At 45.5% G+C, this 15992-nt stretch overlaps 1 protein-coding gene across 1 annotated transcript in view; it reads left to right on the top strand.

The window, feature by feature from the left end:
- GRINA (glutamate ionotropic receptor NMDA type subunit associated protein 1) overlaps nucleotides 1–15992 on the top strand; it is a 312477-nt gene that overhangs the window by 182919 nt on the left and 113566 nt on the right. The gene's annotated exons all lie outside the window — the stretch shown is intronic.

Here is a 15992-nt window from a genome sequence, read left to right as displayed (position 1 = left end):
TTTACAAACCATGAAAGGAGTACACCCTCAAAGGTAATTCAATACCTCAAAGATAAAGAGAGGTGCACTGAAAGGAAAGATTTAACCTTTTTTATAGAAGACCCCTCACTCACCAACCTAGTTGGTGACATGCTTCATCATCGGGGTCCCACCCGGATAGGCGAGTGCCATTCGGGTGTGCTGCGACACCTGATTACAGTGGAGCTGGTATTTTTTTCTTTTCCGTGTGGTGCAGGAAGTGGATTAAAAATTGGTCAGATTTAACTCTCTATCAAAAAATTCTTTAATCCTGGAGCAACTGAACAATGTTAAAAAGGATTGGGGATACCATATAAGGTTAAATTGACCTGAGGTATCGAAAAAATGTGAAGTGAATTAAATGAGAAGTAGGTCTACATGTTTCAACCTTAAGGGAAAGTTATCCAGGTTTTCTTCAGGACCGATGGTGCTAACCAGGGCGGTCTACACACGCTAAGGTGTGCCCTACCCTTGGTTAGAGTAAAAAGGCCCCTCCTGTATTTCCAGTGGGGTAATCCTTACTTGAAATTCTTAAGGAATTTTACCTGTAGAAAAAAGAAGGAAAACAATATATACACAACTTAGTATGTTCAGTAAGCCGCTGTCAATTCAGGCTTCTCTCAATCGTCAACTAATATTACTATAACGTGGTTGTAGGTGACTCGCTCAACAGTCATTCTATTTAATGAGTTGGTATCACCGTGCTCTGTTGTGGATTACAAAACACAGCCACTGGAACGGGCTTACATTCACCCGTAATCACTCCATCTATCCAAATAAAACAGACAAGTGATATTGTGCACTCACAAGGAAGATACAGGGGTGCACATTATTAGCAACGAGTGGTCAGGTGACTAGCACGGGTGCCATTCGTCCCACAAAAGAACACACATTGCCAGTAACTTAATTCATACCGACGTGGGCGTCCTTAATTTCAACTAAATGAATTAAACTACAAAAGAGCACTCGCAGAACATTCGTGCGTGGACGAGGGAATCAGGTGAGAGACTAGAAGGAAATGGAAAAGGCCAGCCTTACTAGCGTAGCGGGAAAAGCGTGCCTCGAGGATGCCGAGGTCATGTAGCCAAATCCTACCACAATCTGTAAATGGAAGACAAGTGGTAGGTGAATAGATAAAGCGGCGTCAAGGGGACGTGGTGCCACCCACATGAAACAACGTTACTTACTTCGTGGAGGCTCAGATCAGCTGTTCTGCCTACAACCGTGACCCGCAACCGCGTCTCGATGGTGGTCGAGATGCAGTGAGTGCCGGTGCGGAAGTAAAGTAATTCCAGGTAGAAGGCAATAGGAGGAGAGAGAGCCAATCAAGATAGACGTGCTCCCGAAGGACGAACCAATAGCAAACGCTCAAAGGAGACGAAGTGGAATCTCACACACAGAGGAAGAGCGTGATTGGTATCTAGGGACGCTGTTAGTTATAAGGCAAATAGCGGAGCGCCCATTTCACATTAGCGTGAATGAAATGAATTAAAATTTACCGTAAAGGGAATAGATGCGTGCGTATGATAAACAGCGAACACAGGATCCCAGTAACCAGAGACGGGGCAAAAAGATCCCAAAGTGAAATAAACCAAGAAGGAGCTGCAAATAGCATAATAAGGGGCACAGGGTCCCAGTCACCAAGATCGAACCGGTTGATTTATCAGGAAAGGGATAATAAGCCCAGAGGTCAAATAACAGAATCCAGTACAAGGTATTTGCACAGGGAAACCACGGAAACAGACAACCAGGACTGTCACTCCCATGCCGTGATAGAGGGAAAATGTAAACCGATATTCTTAACAACAAATAATCAGATTAGTGATCATCTATTTAGGAAGGACAGAGTTCCATGGAATATTGTCATTCAATCCGCTTTTGTGAGAGGAGAGTCTATACACCCAGCGTTGTTCTTTCTCAAACAATCGTTCTTGCATTCTCTCTCCTGTCTTAATTTACTCAATGATGGTCCATTTCAGATCATTGGTTGTATGGCCTTTCACTAAGAAGTGTTCAGTGAGCTTCGTCATTGATTTTTTGCACCTGATAGTGCCGCGATGTTCACAGATTCGCTGTTTAATTTTTCTGCTCGTCATGCCCACATATTGAAGTTTGCAGGGGCAGATAATTCTATAGACGACGTTAGTACTATTGCAGTTAGTATGTGTTCTCAATGTCCACACCTTACCAGTTTCTAGTTCCAGAGTTTTTGTGTTGTCTGTAAGGTGACAGATGCTGCAATTGCCACATTTGTAGTGTCCAGTGATGTCCGGGAGACCCCATGCGTTGAGGACAGTGGTTTGTTGTACTTGAAATGCCGTTTTGGGCCGTGTGTTCACTAAAGTGTCCTTTAAGCTTCTGGATTTTCTGTAAGAGAACAGCGGTTTCTCCCATTTAAGATTGCCGGTGTTAAGAATCATCCAATGTTTGTTGATAGACTTGGTAACCAAATTGGATATCGTGTTGTATGTAGTCACGCAAGTCAATGGTGGCGTAACCTCTTCAGTGAGTCTATTTTCCAGTAGTGCCGTTCTTGGTTGGTTACGTGCCCGTTTTTGGCATTTATTGAGAATTCTTTCAGGATAGCCTCTTGATGAAAGTTTGATGGTGAGATTAAGGGCTTGTTTTTTGTAATCCTGGGTTTTGCTGCAATTACGTCGTAATCTTGAGTATTGACCATATGGAAGATTTTCACTCCGAGGCCTAGGATGGAAACTTTCAAACCTCAGTAAGTTGTTCTTAGCTGTAGGTTTGTAATGAGTTCTCGTCTCAAGACGGTCGTTTTCCTTCATGATCACAACATCCAGAAAGACCATGGTGTTTTTGTCTTTTGTGTGGGTAAATCGCAAATTCTGATCACAGGTATTGATCCACCGACAGAACTCGGATAGGATGTTCTCTGGTCCTTGCCAGATCGCAAAGACGTCATCAATATAACGTTTCCAGAAGGTGATATACCTGAAAAAAGGATTCTGTTCAGTGAGTATAAATTTCTTCTCAAAGTTAAACACATAGAGTCCAGCCACGCTCGGCGCAAATGTGCTTCCCATGGAAGTACCCCCCGTTTGGAGATAGAGGGTCCCTTCGAATTCAAAAAAGTTCTTCTTTAAGGCCAGTCTGGCACATTCCAGAACAAAATTCTTGGGTGTTCGGTACGTCCAGTCAGTGGCATCCAGGGTGCTCCTAAGAACTTCAAGGGTGTCATCCTGGGGAATGCTAGTATATAAGCTTTCGATGTCCAAGCTTTTCAATATAGTGGTATCATTGACTCTGATATCTTCCAGGAGTTGAAGCAGGCTTTTGGTATCTTGAAGATACGTAGTGGTATCCTGAACAATGGGTTTGAGGAAAACATCACAGAAACGTGATAAAGGCTCCAACAAAGAGCCAATACCCGAAACGATGGGTCTACCGGAGGGGGAGGGGGGGAGGGGGGGGGGGAGAGTTTGTTTTTATGCACTTTTGGTAGCGTGTAGAAGTATGGAATTTTTCCTTCACTGTCACACAAAAAGGTTGCCTCTTGTTTAGAGATGTGCCCCTGGGCTTCCGCCTGATCTGTCAGAAATGTGTCTCTTGTCGCAAATCTGCAGACGGATAATTCCTATTGTCTGACAACAGCCTGAGGCACTCATTGCAATAGGCTTCTTTATCTTGGATCACAATCCCACCTCCTTTGTCGGCTGGTTTGATAACAATGGTGTCAGTTTCTCAGGCTTTCTATTGCTGCGTTTTCCTCCTTACTGATATTTTGAAAAGGTTGTTTAGGTTCAAGTTTTTCAATGTCATTAAAAACTGCCTGCTCGAAGGCCGAGACTTCAACTGGAATAGTGTGGAGTGGAGGTATGAATGTAGATTTTGGTCGTAGACCTGTTTCATTTGGATCTTGTTCAAGTGACCTTTCTCCTTGCTTCTCAAAATAGGCTTTTAGTTTCAATTTCTGAAAAAACCCAGCGAGTTCACAATGAAGTTGGAATTTATCAAGCCTTGAAGTAAGGACAAAACCTAAACCTTTGTTTAGTACGCTTTTTTCTACATTTGTCAGCGGTCTTTTAGCCAGATTAGTTACTAGGTTCGACTGTTGCTGGTCCCCGCTTTGGCTTCTAGTGTTCTGCTCCGTGTATTGGGGCCCACTGGGTCCTCGTCTTCCCAATGTACTTGGTTCATCCCTCTTCTTCGACCTCTTCCCCTTCTGCCCCTGCCTAAAAAAGGTGGCCTATATGAATTCTGTGGAAACAAGGGCTGTGGGAAGGGTGGTTGGGTAATGTTGTTGCTGATTGAAAGGACCTTGGAAGTTTGGCAGCATTTGAGTGTTGAAAGTAGGCCAATTTGCCTGGGCTCTGTTCCTTCCTCTTTGTTTCTGTCGGTAGCTACTTGTGCTTGAGTTGCTACTCGCAGTAGAATCATTGCTGGAAGCTTCCGAGTCCAGGTCTGATCTGTTTGGAGAGGTATAATCTGGATCCGAATACGGGTAGCATTTGACATATGAAAACCGTTTTAAGTCTTTTTGACATTTTGTTACTTTTTGTTGGGTAAGGTTGTCTTTGTACTCGTTGATCTCTTTCTTAATTTCGTCAAGTCTTTTCTTATATCCTGATATGGTGGTTTTTATATGGCTTTCAGTAAGTTGGATCTCAATTAACATCGTCTCTGAGCGTCTTAAAGCAGTCTTAATGATCAGCACAATCCAGTCACGTGTACAATGCCACGCGATTTGTGCCCAATCTTTTCTGAAGGTAAGGTCATCTAAAAAAATCTGTGGTGCATTCGTGACTAGAAGACCTTTAGGTGCCATGTTGTTCCTTAAATATTCCTTCAGGATGGTTCCGTGAAGTATAGTTCTTATTCTATTTCGCTTCATTTCAGTGAGTTTTTCCCAGTCTGTGGTCTGCGAGATGGTTTGCGCTATGCTTGCATCAGCAAATAATGAGGGATCTGCCAGGATAGCATCCACTTCTTCCGTGGAGTATGAAAGTCCCTGATTTTCAGCCATGGTCGCACAAGGTTCAAGAGTGCTCAATATGAAGAAAAAGACAAAAGTTGTAACTCTCACAGCTGTGCACTGCCTAAACTAGAAAAACAATGGGAGAGAAAGGGTTTCTGTGTTTGGGCTCTTTGTTGGAGCCTTTATCACGTTTCTGTGATGTTTTCCTCAAACCCATTGTTCAGGATACCACTACATATCTTCAAGATACCAAAAGCCTGCTTCAACTCCTGGAAGATATCAGTCAATGATACCACTATATTGATAAGCTTTGACATCGAAAGCTTATATACTAGCATTCCCCAGGATGACACCCTTGAAGTTCTTAGGAGCACCCTGGATGCCACTGACTGGACGTACCGAACACCCAAGAATTTTGTTCTGGAATGTGCCAGACTGGCCTTAAAGAAGAACTTTTTTGAATTTGAAGGGACCCTCTATCTCCAAACGGGGGGTACTTCCATGGGAAGCACATTTGCGCCGAGCGTGGCTGGACTCTATGTGTTTAACTTTGAGAAGAAATTTATACTCACTGAACAGAATCCTTTTTTCAGGTATATCACCTTCTGGAAACGTTATATTGATGACGTCTTTGCGATCTGGCAAGGACCAGAGAACATCCTATCCGAGTTCTGTCGGTGGATCAATACCTGTGATCAGAATTTGCGATTTACCCACACAAAAGACAAAAACACCATGGTCTTTCTGGATGTTGTGATCATGAAGGAAAACGACCGTCTTGAGACGAGAACTCATTACAAACCTACAGCTAAGAACAACTTACTGAGGTTTGAAAGTTTCCATCCTAGGCCTCTGAGAGAAAATCTTCCATATGGTCAATACCTAAGATTACGACGTAATTGCAGCAAAACCCAGGATTACAAAAAACAAGCCCTTAATCTCACCATCAAACTTTCATCAAGAGGCTATCCTGAAAGCATTCTCAATAAATGCCAAAAACGGGCACGTAACCAACCAAGAACGGCACTACTGGAAAATAGACTCACTGAAGAGGTTACGCCACCATTGACTTGCGTGACTACATACAACACGATATCCAATTTGGTTACCAAGTCTATCAACAAACATTGGATGATTCTTAACACCGGCAATCTTAAATGGGAGAAACCGCTGTTCTCTTACAGAAAATCCAGAAGCTTAAAGGACACTTTAGTGAACACACGGCCCAAAATGGCATTTCAAGTACAACAAACCACTGTCCTCAACGCATGGGGTCTCCCGGACATCACTGGACACTACAAATGTGGCAATTGCAGCATCTGTCACCTTACAGACAACACAAAAACTCTGGAACTAGAAACTGGTAAGGTGTGGACATTGAGAACACATACTAACTGCAATAGTACTAACGTCGTCTATAGAATTATCTGCCCCTGCAAACTTCAATATGTGGGCATGACGAGCAGAAAAATTAAACAGCGAATCTGTGAACATCGCGGCACTATCAGGTGCAAAAAATCAATGACGAAGCTCACTGAACACTTCTTAGTGAAAGGCCATACAACCAATGATCTGAAATGGACCATCATTGAGTAAATTAAGACAGGAGAGAGAATGCAAGAACGATTGTTTGAGAAAGAACAACGCTGGGTGTATAGACTCTCCTCTCACAAAAGCGGATTGAATGACAATATTCCATGGAACTCTGTCCTTCCTAAATAGATGATCACTAATCTGATTATTTGTTGTTAAGAATATCGGTTTACATTTTCCCTCTATCACGGCATGGGAGTGACAGTCCTGGTTGTCTGTTTCCGTGGTTTCCCTGTGCAAATACCTTGTACTGGATTCTGTTATTTGACCTCTGGGCTTATTATCCCTTTCCTGATAAATCAACCGGTTCGATCTTGGTGACTGGGACCCTGTGCCCCTTATTATGCTATTTGCAGCTCCTTCTTGGTTTATTTCACTTTGGGATCTTTTTGCCCTGTCTCTGGTTACTGGGATCCTGTGTTCGCTGTTTATCATACGCGCGCATCTATTCCCTTTACGGTAAATTTTAATTTAATTTCATTCACGCTAATGTGAAATGGGCGCTCCGCTATTTGCCTTATAACTAACAGCGTCCCTAGATACCAATCACGCTCTTCCTCTGTGTGTGAGATTCCACTTCGTCTCCTTTGAGCGTTTGCTATTGGTTCGTCCTTCGGGAGCACGTCTATCTTGATTGGCTCTCTCTCCTCCTATTGCCTTCTACCTGGAATTACTTTACTTCCGCACCGGCACTCACTGCATCTCGACCACCATCGAGACGCGGTTGCGGGTCGCGGTTGTAGGCAGAACAGCTGATCTGAGCCTCCACGAAGTAAGTAACGTTGTTTCATGTGGGTGGGCACCACGTCCCCTTGACGCCGCTTTATCTATTCACCTACCACTTGTCTTCCATTTACAGATTGTGGTAGGATTTGGCTACATGACCTCGGCATCCTCGAGGCACGCTTTTCCCGCTACGCTAGTAAGGCTGGCCTTTTCCATTTCCTTCTAGTCTCTCACCTGATTCCCTCGTCCACGCACGAATGTTCTGCGAGTGCTCTTTTGTAGTTTAATTCATTTAGTTGAAATTAAGGACGCCCACGTCGGTATGAATTAAGTTACTGGCAATGTGTGTTCTTTTGTGGGACGAATGGCACCCGTGCTAGTCACCTGACCACTCGTTGCTAATAATGTGCACCCCTGTATCTTCCTTGTGAGTGCACAATATCACTTGTCTGTTTCATTTGGATAGATGGAGTGATTACGGGTGAATGTAAGCCCGTTCCAGTGGCTGTGTTTTGTAATCCACAACAGAGCACGGTGATACCAACTCATTAAATAGAATGACTGTTGAGCGAGTCACCTACAACCACGTTATAGTAATATTAGTTGACGATTGAGAGGAGCCTGAATTGACAGCGGCTTACTGAACATACTAAGTTGTGTATATATTGTTTTGCTTCTTTTTTTCTACAGGTAAATTTCCTTAAGAATTTCAAGTAAGGATTACCCCACTGGAAATACAGGAGGGGCCTTTTTACTCTAACCAAGGGTAGGGCACACCTTAGCGTGTGTAGACCGCCCTGGTTAGCACCATCGGTCCTGAAGAAAACCTGGATAACTTTCCCTTAAGGTTGAAACATGTAGACCTACTTCTTATTTTATTCACTTCACATTTTTTCGATTCCTCAGGTCAATTTAACCTTGTATGGTATCCCCAATCCTTTTTAACATTGTTCAGTTGCTCCAGGATTAAAGAATTTTTTGATAGAGAGTTAAATCTGACCAATTTTTAATCCACTTCCTGCACCACACGGAAAAGAAAAAAATACCAGCTCCACTGTAATCGGGTGTCGCAGCACACCCGGATGGCACTCGGCTATCCGGGTGAGACCCCGATGATGAAGCATGTCACCAACTAGGTTGGTGAGTGAGGGGTCTTCTATAAGAAAGGTTAAATCTTTCCTTTCAGTGCACCTCTCTTTATCTTTGAGGTATTGAATTACCTTTGAGGGTGTACTCCTTCCATTGTTTGTTAAAAAAGGCTTTCCAGGGGTGGCATAATACATGCTTCAGGCCCTGGTAGACCTCTGGGGTACCTATCCTCTGGGTACCTAGTGTACCATATAGTAGGGACTCACAAGGGTACCCCATAATCCAATCTGGATTGTACCTAAAGTACTTGCAATCAATTTAGAGAGGGAGCAGCTAGGCTGTGGACCTGAATAGCTGGTTCCCAGCCAAACTAAGTCAAAAACCATCAAAACACCAGGAACAAAGTGGGGACAACCATGCAGTCAGATTCCACCTTACTACAGTCCCTCACTGCCAGGATATACCTGGTAGTGACATAGTAAAAAAAATAATCAGACCATCCACATGAAATAGGGCAGACAGTCTAATGGCTTAACTCGGACAGCTCCTACTCCTTCTGTAGTGGATTAAATTTTACTCCATTGGCGAAAAACCTGCAATCCTCCCAAGTCGAAATCGGGCGGGCGGGCCTTGAGTATGGCGGACAGAATACTCCGTTGCCATTGCAACAGAGTACCCTGTGCGCCGAACTCTAAACCAGGCCCACAGGCCCACCTAATGCAGACCAGTACTGACCCTGCTCCTCATGAGAGCAGTCACCCTGCACCTTGGTCATCTCGCCCATTAACCCTTCAGCCCACTGCTTTTAGTTGGGAAACTAGATTCAACCCCCCACTCCCTTTCCAGATCTAACTAAGCTGCACCCCTGGTGGGGCCTCCCCATCTAGACTCCATGTGACATCTTCTGATGGAGATCTCTAAACCCGCTCGTTATGTTTCTTACTTGGGAGAGCTCTGCGGTAAATTCATCACTCGGCGCTTCACGTCATTCTGCCCCGGACACTTCCAGGAGCTCGGAGTTGCAGCGCCAGGCCCGGTTCTCAAACCCTTCAGTGTGATCTGCGGCATGGGGCGTGCTTCTAATGTTGTGTCACATGGTTCTTGTACCGCGCATGCGCACCCCTTACTTGGCCACAGTGACTCTGGCTCCAGGTTTTGTTTATCTGAACTCAAACTGCCCAAGTTGGAGACATGGGAGGAGGTGAGGGATGTTGAGTAAGGAGGTGAGCAAACAGCCTCGATTCGTTGAAATGGAGGCTGCCAGCACCTGGGGGCGCTCTGGCCTCATTCGTGGACACGTCCGCATCTGTCATGCACAGGTCCTTCCATAATTCAGACACCAACTTTTCTACCAGTTTTCAAAAAGCAACTCGGAGACTTCCTACGCCCCTGTCCAGACTGGTCAAATACTATGAACATGTGAGTGACTGTGACATATCTCCATCCTTCTCACTGGAGCTGTTGGGCAGAGAATGACTGTGGCTGTCTGTAAGTGACATCTCTCCATCCTTCTCATTGGAGCTGTTGGGCACAGAATGACTGTGGCTGTCTGTAAGTGACATCTGTCCATCCTTCTCACTGGAGCTGTTGGGCACAGAATGACTGTGGCTGTCAGGAAGTGACGTCTCCCCATCCTTCTCACTGGTGCGTGTGAGCACAGATTGACTGTGGCTGTCTGTAAGTGACATCTCTCCATCCTTCTCACTGGAGCTGTTGGGCATAGAATGACTGTGGCTGTCTGTAAGTGACATCTCTCCATCCTTCTCACTGGAGCTGTTGGGCTTAGAATGACTGTGGCTGTCTGTAAGTGACATCTCTCCATCCTTCTCACTGGTGCGTGTGGGCACAGAATGACTGTGGCTGTCTGTAAGTGACATCTCTCCATCCTTCCCACTGGAACTGTTGGGCAGTGAATGACTATGACTGTCTGTAAGTGACATCTCTCCATCCTTCTCACTGGTGCGTGTGGGCACAGATTGACTGTGGCTGTCTGTAAGTGACATCTCGCCATCCTTCTCACTGGTGCGTGTGGGCACAGATTGACTGTGGCTGTCTGTAAGTGACATCTCGCCATGCTTCTCACTGGTGCGTGTGGGCACAGATTGACTGTGGCTGTCTGTAAGTGACATCTCTCCATCCTTCTCACTGGTGCGTGTGGGCACAGATTGACTGTGGCTGTCTGTAAGTGACATCTCTCCATCCTTCTCACTGGAGCTGTTGGGCACAGAATGACTGTGGCTGTCTGTAAGTGACATCTCTCCATCCTTCTCACTGGAGCTGTTGGGCACAGAATGACTGTGGCTGTCTGTAAGTGACATCTCTCCATCCTTTTAACTGGAGCTGTTGGGCACAGAATGACTGTGGCAGTCTGTAAGTGACATCTCTCCATCCTTCTCACTGGTTCACGTGGGCACAGAATGACTGTGGCTGTCTGTAAGTGACATCTCTCCATCCTTCTCACTGGAGCTGTTGGGCAGTGAATGACGGTCTCAATGCTGTCGTTCAATCCTTGACTGTAAGTGAGGTTGGGTATCATGGGGCCGTTGTGTCCTGCTCTTCCCATGGATGGCGCCGCATACAGAGGGGGGGGGGGGGGGGTGCTCGCATTGCTAGACGGGGGAGAGCTTGGTGGTGGGCATTGAGGCTGGAAATATAAAATTCCGATTTCTGACACTTACAGAATCTTGTTGCAACGTTATAGAGGGGCAGAATATCGAAGCGATAAGGGCCCAGAGCTGTGGGTTTAGTATTCTCACCTCCGCATCTGCGTGCCTCGAGGAGATGTATGTCACCACGGTATGCATCGGTGCAAAGTACGCGGAGGGGGTCCCCGCGCTCCAGAGCCCGTCAGGAGGTGTCCAGAGCCCAGGGACCCACTGCCCGTGCACAGTGCTGGATGGGGACCCCGGGAGCTGGGAGGACAGGCAATTCCTACCCCCACTGGTATGTGTATGTGGAGTTGTGTATAGAAAATGTATAGAAACGTGGCTTTTGACATTTTGACCCTTATCTTTTCCCGTCGATGTGTGGGATTCGATCTTCCCAGCGGACAGCAGTGGTGGGCAGGTTTACCCCTGCCTTGAAGCCTCCTCCCAGCTCGGATGTCCGGTACAGGGCAGCGCTGGCGTCACAAGGACAGGGCGCCCCATGCAAGGGGCAGGCATGTGACTTGTGGTCCGATTAGCTCACCTCATTGACTGTCTGTTTTGCAACTGGTTTTGCAACAAAGGAAGGCTTGGGGGGTGGGAGGTTACTATTTTTAACCTCTTGAAGAGGGAATGTGATGCCGCCTGCTGAGCTTGGAGGCCGTGGCTTTCGGCGGTAAGGGGAGGACAGTGGCAGTGTCTCCCGACCCCGCTTGGTGTGAGGTAATGCTTGGACAGAACGGAGCTCACAGCGCAAATTACAATTTCATTTAAAAGTTGTGGATCTTACCTTTTTAACTCATTTACGGCGTAATTTTAAAATATCACCTGTTCCTTTTTAAAACGTATGTTGTGCTGTCTGTTTGCATTGACTGCCCAAAAACGTGATATTAAGCACAGGTCTGTAGTTCACATTCCAGCACTGTTAGGGGCTACAGGGAGTTGGTGTCAGTCTCTGCTCAATACTACAGTCTACCCGCCCTGGTCCGACTCGGTATCCAATACCGTTGAGCGGAGGGCGGGGTTGACAAGAGCGAGGCACGCCCAGCAGCCCCGGGACAGGCGAGCGGTTAGCGCTCTAGTACCAATCTTCACGGGGCTATTTAGGCGGCGAGGAGGCCTGGCTTTCTGCGGTAAGGGGAGGACAGTGGCAGTGTCTCCCGACCCCGCTTGGTGTGAGGTAATGCTTGGACAGAACGGAGCTCACAGCGCAAATTACAATTTCATTTAAAAGTTGTGGATCTTACCTTTTTAACTCATTTACGGCGTAATTTTAAAATATCACCTGTTCCTTTTTAAAACGTATGTTGTGCTGTCTGTTTGCATTGACTGCCCAAAAACGTGATATTAAGCACAGGTCTGTAGTTCACATTCCAGCACTGTTAGGGGCTACAGGGAGTTGGTGTCAGTCTCTGCTCAATACTACAGTCTACCCGCCCTGGTCCGACTCGGTATCCAATACCGTTGAGCGGAGGGCGGGGTTGACAAGAGCGAGGCACGCCCAGCAGCCCCGGGACAGGCGAGCGGTTAGCGCTCTAGTACCAATCTTCACGGGGCTATTTAGGCACCCGTCGGCCCTAGCGCGCAGCGGTTGCGCGCAGGGGGCGCCATTGTCGGCGCCGAAGACAAGCCAAAGACCTGCCCGTCTGCGCCCGTCCGTGACAGGACGGGGCCAGGGGCCATGGGGGCTGCTATACTGGATACGCAAAGATCGCCTTCTGGGCGGATCACCTACAATTCACAGGTATTGCGGGATCTCAACCCAGGAGTATCAGAGAGTTGCGAGGGTGGTTACGTTCCCGAGGTAGAGGGGCCATTCTCGTGTCGACAATGCAATTTCCAATGCACCGTTCGAATGCGAGTCATGAATAGGTGTCAGTATAGTAAACCATTGGAACCTGATACTAAGAATACTGCTGCCAGAGGCAATCGGACATCTGTTGAGCTAAAAAACTTCCTGTGCAATATTAGATCGCTGCCCAAACATACTGCTGAGGTGTGGGATTTAATTTCCTCCCAACAACCTGACATATGTTATTTTACTGAAACGTGGTTAAAACCACATTCTACTCCTGCCATAACTTTAGGAATTCCAAATAATTATAAAATTACCAGACTTGATCGTCCTACGAAAATAGGTGGTGGAATTGCCATAGTGTACAAACAAGAAATTGATATTCGGGTCTTAGAAGAACTAAGTACCCCTGAACTCGAACTATTAATTTTTCAAATAAAACTGTCTTCTAAAGAAAATATAAAGGGTGCCTTAGTATATCGTCCCCCGGGACCCTGTAACAATTTCTCAAGCACACTGATGGAGCTACTTGCCCCTTATGTTGACAACAACAGTGATTTTATATTGGTCGGGGATTTTAATGTCCATAGTGACAAGTTAGACTGTAATGAAGCTCAATCAGTGTTACTTGACATGGCCACCTTAGGACTGCTGAAACGTAATTGTGGCCCTACACACCAGGCAGGTCACACCCTGGACTTGATTTTATCTAATTTTTCATTGATTTCCTGTTCACCTGCTAAACAGGTTAGTTGGACAGACCACTTCCTGGTTGAATTTTGTACTCAGCATTTGAGGGATATTTCCTTCCGCCCAGCCCCATTACCCAGGATATATAGACAATGGCATAAAGTTAATGACGGCACTTTTAAGAAAAACTTTATTTTTTCTTCCTATTCCACACATACATGTATTGATTCTGCCCTTAAAAAATTTAATAGAGCCGTTACACAAACTATAGATAAAATTGCTCCTCTGAAGCGATTTAAATCCAGACCGACCAAGAATCAGGAAATCTGGTTTTCGGATAACCTTAGGATACTAAAACTCAATGCTAGAAAACTAGAAAAAAAGTGGAGACTTTCTCACTTGGCGGAAGATAAAACAAAATACTGGGACTCACTACGCACATATCATAAAGCTATTCGCACTGCTCGCAAAAACCATATCACAGCCCAAATCACAGCTGCAGGAAACTCCTCTAGGGTTTTATATCAAATCCTACAAACCTTTACCAAACCTGCAGCATGTGAATCTGTTGAGCTAGGTTCCAAACAGCTATGCGAGGAAATTTCATGCTTTTTTGCGAAAAAAATTGATCTTATTTATGATAAAATAATACGCGCCAATAAAACTGTCTCCATGGATAGAGCGTTATCTGAAATGGATGATGAACCTAAGCAGGAAAAGCATATGTTAACATGCTTTCCATCTATTTCTCTACAAGAAACCCTTTTACTCACTTCTCAGATTAAAAGTGGCAGTCCTGATGATAACATTCCAGCCAGGATCATACCTGGCCTGAGCGAACAACTTTGTCCTATATTTGAAGGATTGGTCAATCTTTCACTTAGCTCAGGTACTGTGCCAAGAGACTGGAAACGAGCTTTGGTCAGACCCATTAGGAAAAACACCTCTATTCCATGGACTGACCTAACCAACCTTAGGCCTATATCCCTATTACCATTCTTAGGGAAACTGGCTGAGAAACATGTCAATCACCACTTGTCCAAGTACATCGAACTTGTGGGGGCCTTGGACTATTCTCAGTCAGGGTTTAGGCCCAAACACAGTACGGAGTCTACTCTTCTGTCTGTCACAGATGACCTACAGATGTATCAGGACAGGGGCTTTTCAGTAATCCTTGTGCTCTTGGATCTTTCAGCAGCGTTCGATACCGTTTCACATACCATCCTTATTGAACGGTTATCGAACGCTGGTATCAAGGATAGGGCCATCGAATGGCTGGAAAGCTTTCTCCATAATCGTTCCCAGAGGGTTATTATGGACTCCTACCACTCAGCGGAGATTGAGATTTCTAAGGGGGTGCCCCAGGGCTCCTGTTTGAGCCCAACCCTTTTTAATATATATGTGGCACCATTGGCTAGATTGATGAGAAGATATGGTTTCATTCCAGTGTCGTACGCTGATGACACCCAGCTTCTCTTTCCCTTCAAAACCCTCTCCGCTGAGGTGAAGAATTCCTTTTCTGCTGGCATGAAGGCAGTGGCTCGCTGGATGTCTTCCAACTTTCTCCAGTGTAATGTCAGTAAAACGGAAGTAATGTTGTTTGGTGAGGCAAAAATGTTGTGGACCCCTGACTGGTGGCCGCCTGATCTGGGAATTGTTCCTGAACCGAAACAGGTTGTGAAGAACCTTGGGATTCGTCTGGATCAGGACTTGCTTTTCAAACAACATGTCAATTACACTTCAGGAATCTGTTTTCACACTATTAGTTTGCTACGGAAAATCTTTCCCCTCCTGCCAGATTCCTGTAAGAGAACCTTGGTCCAGACCTTGATTTTAAGTAGGATTGACTACTGTAATGGCCTGCTTCTTTCTGCTAACGAAAGTGTTTTGAATAAACTGCAGGTCATTCAGAACACGGCAGCTCGCCTTGTCCTTAATGTCCCCCCCAGAACTGCCTCCAAACCCCTCCTGGATCAGCTACACTGGCTGTCGATCCGTCAGAGGATAAAATTTAAGATATGTTGCCTTATCCACAAATGCATAAATGGTCAAGGGCCTGTTTATCTACAAAACAAATTTGTTCCCTACATTCCGCTCCGATCACTAAGATCTAGTAATAATCTCCTCTTGGTGATCCCTCGTGCAAAAAAAGCCAGACATGGGAATAAAGCTTTATCTACTACAGGCCCCACATTGTGGAATAAACTTCCTTTATCATTAAGACAATGCAAGGAACATCTTACCTACAGGAAACTCCTTAAAACAGTGCTGTTTAAGAATGAGATCTAGCCTCTCCATCATCTTATCCTTGTTTTACCGACTACCGAAAAGCGCAGAGATACTCCATTGGAGTCGATTCCAGCGCTATATAAGCTAATAAATAAATAAATAAATAAATAGTGAACAATGAAGGGTGTAAACCTTTGAAGGGGGCGCCGCACCAGCCCCACTGTTGCATCAGCATTGAGCCTCTGAGGCATGCTGTACACGTCTG

Source organism: Triturus cristatus, chromosome 5_1, assembly GCF_964204655.1.
Source record: "Triturus cristatus chromosome 5_1, aTriCri1.1, whole genome shotgun sequence".
Classification (NCBI taxonomy): Eukaryota; Metazoa; Chordata; class Amphibia; order Caudata; family Salamandridae; genus Triturus; species Triturus cristatus.
This window is presented reverse-complemented; position numbering and strand designations above follow the sequence as displayed.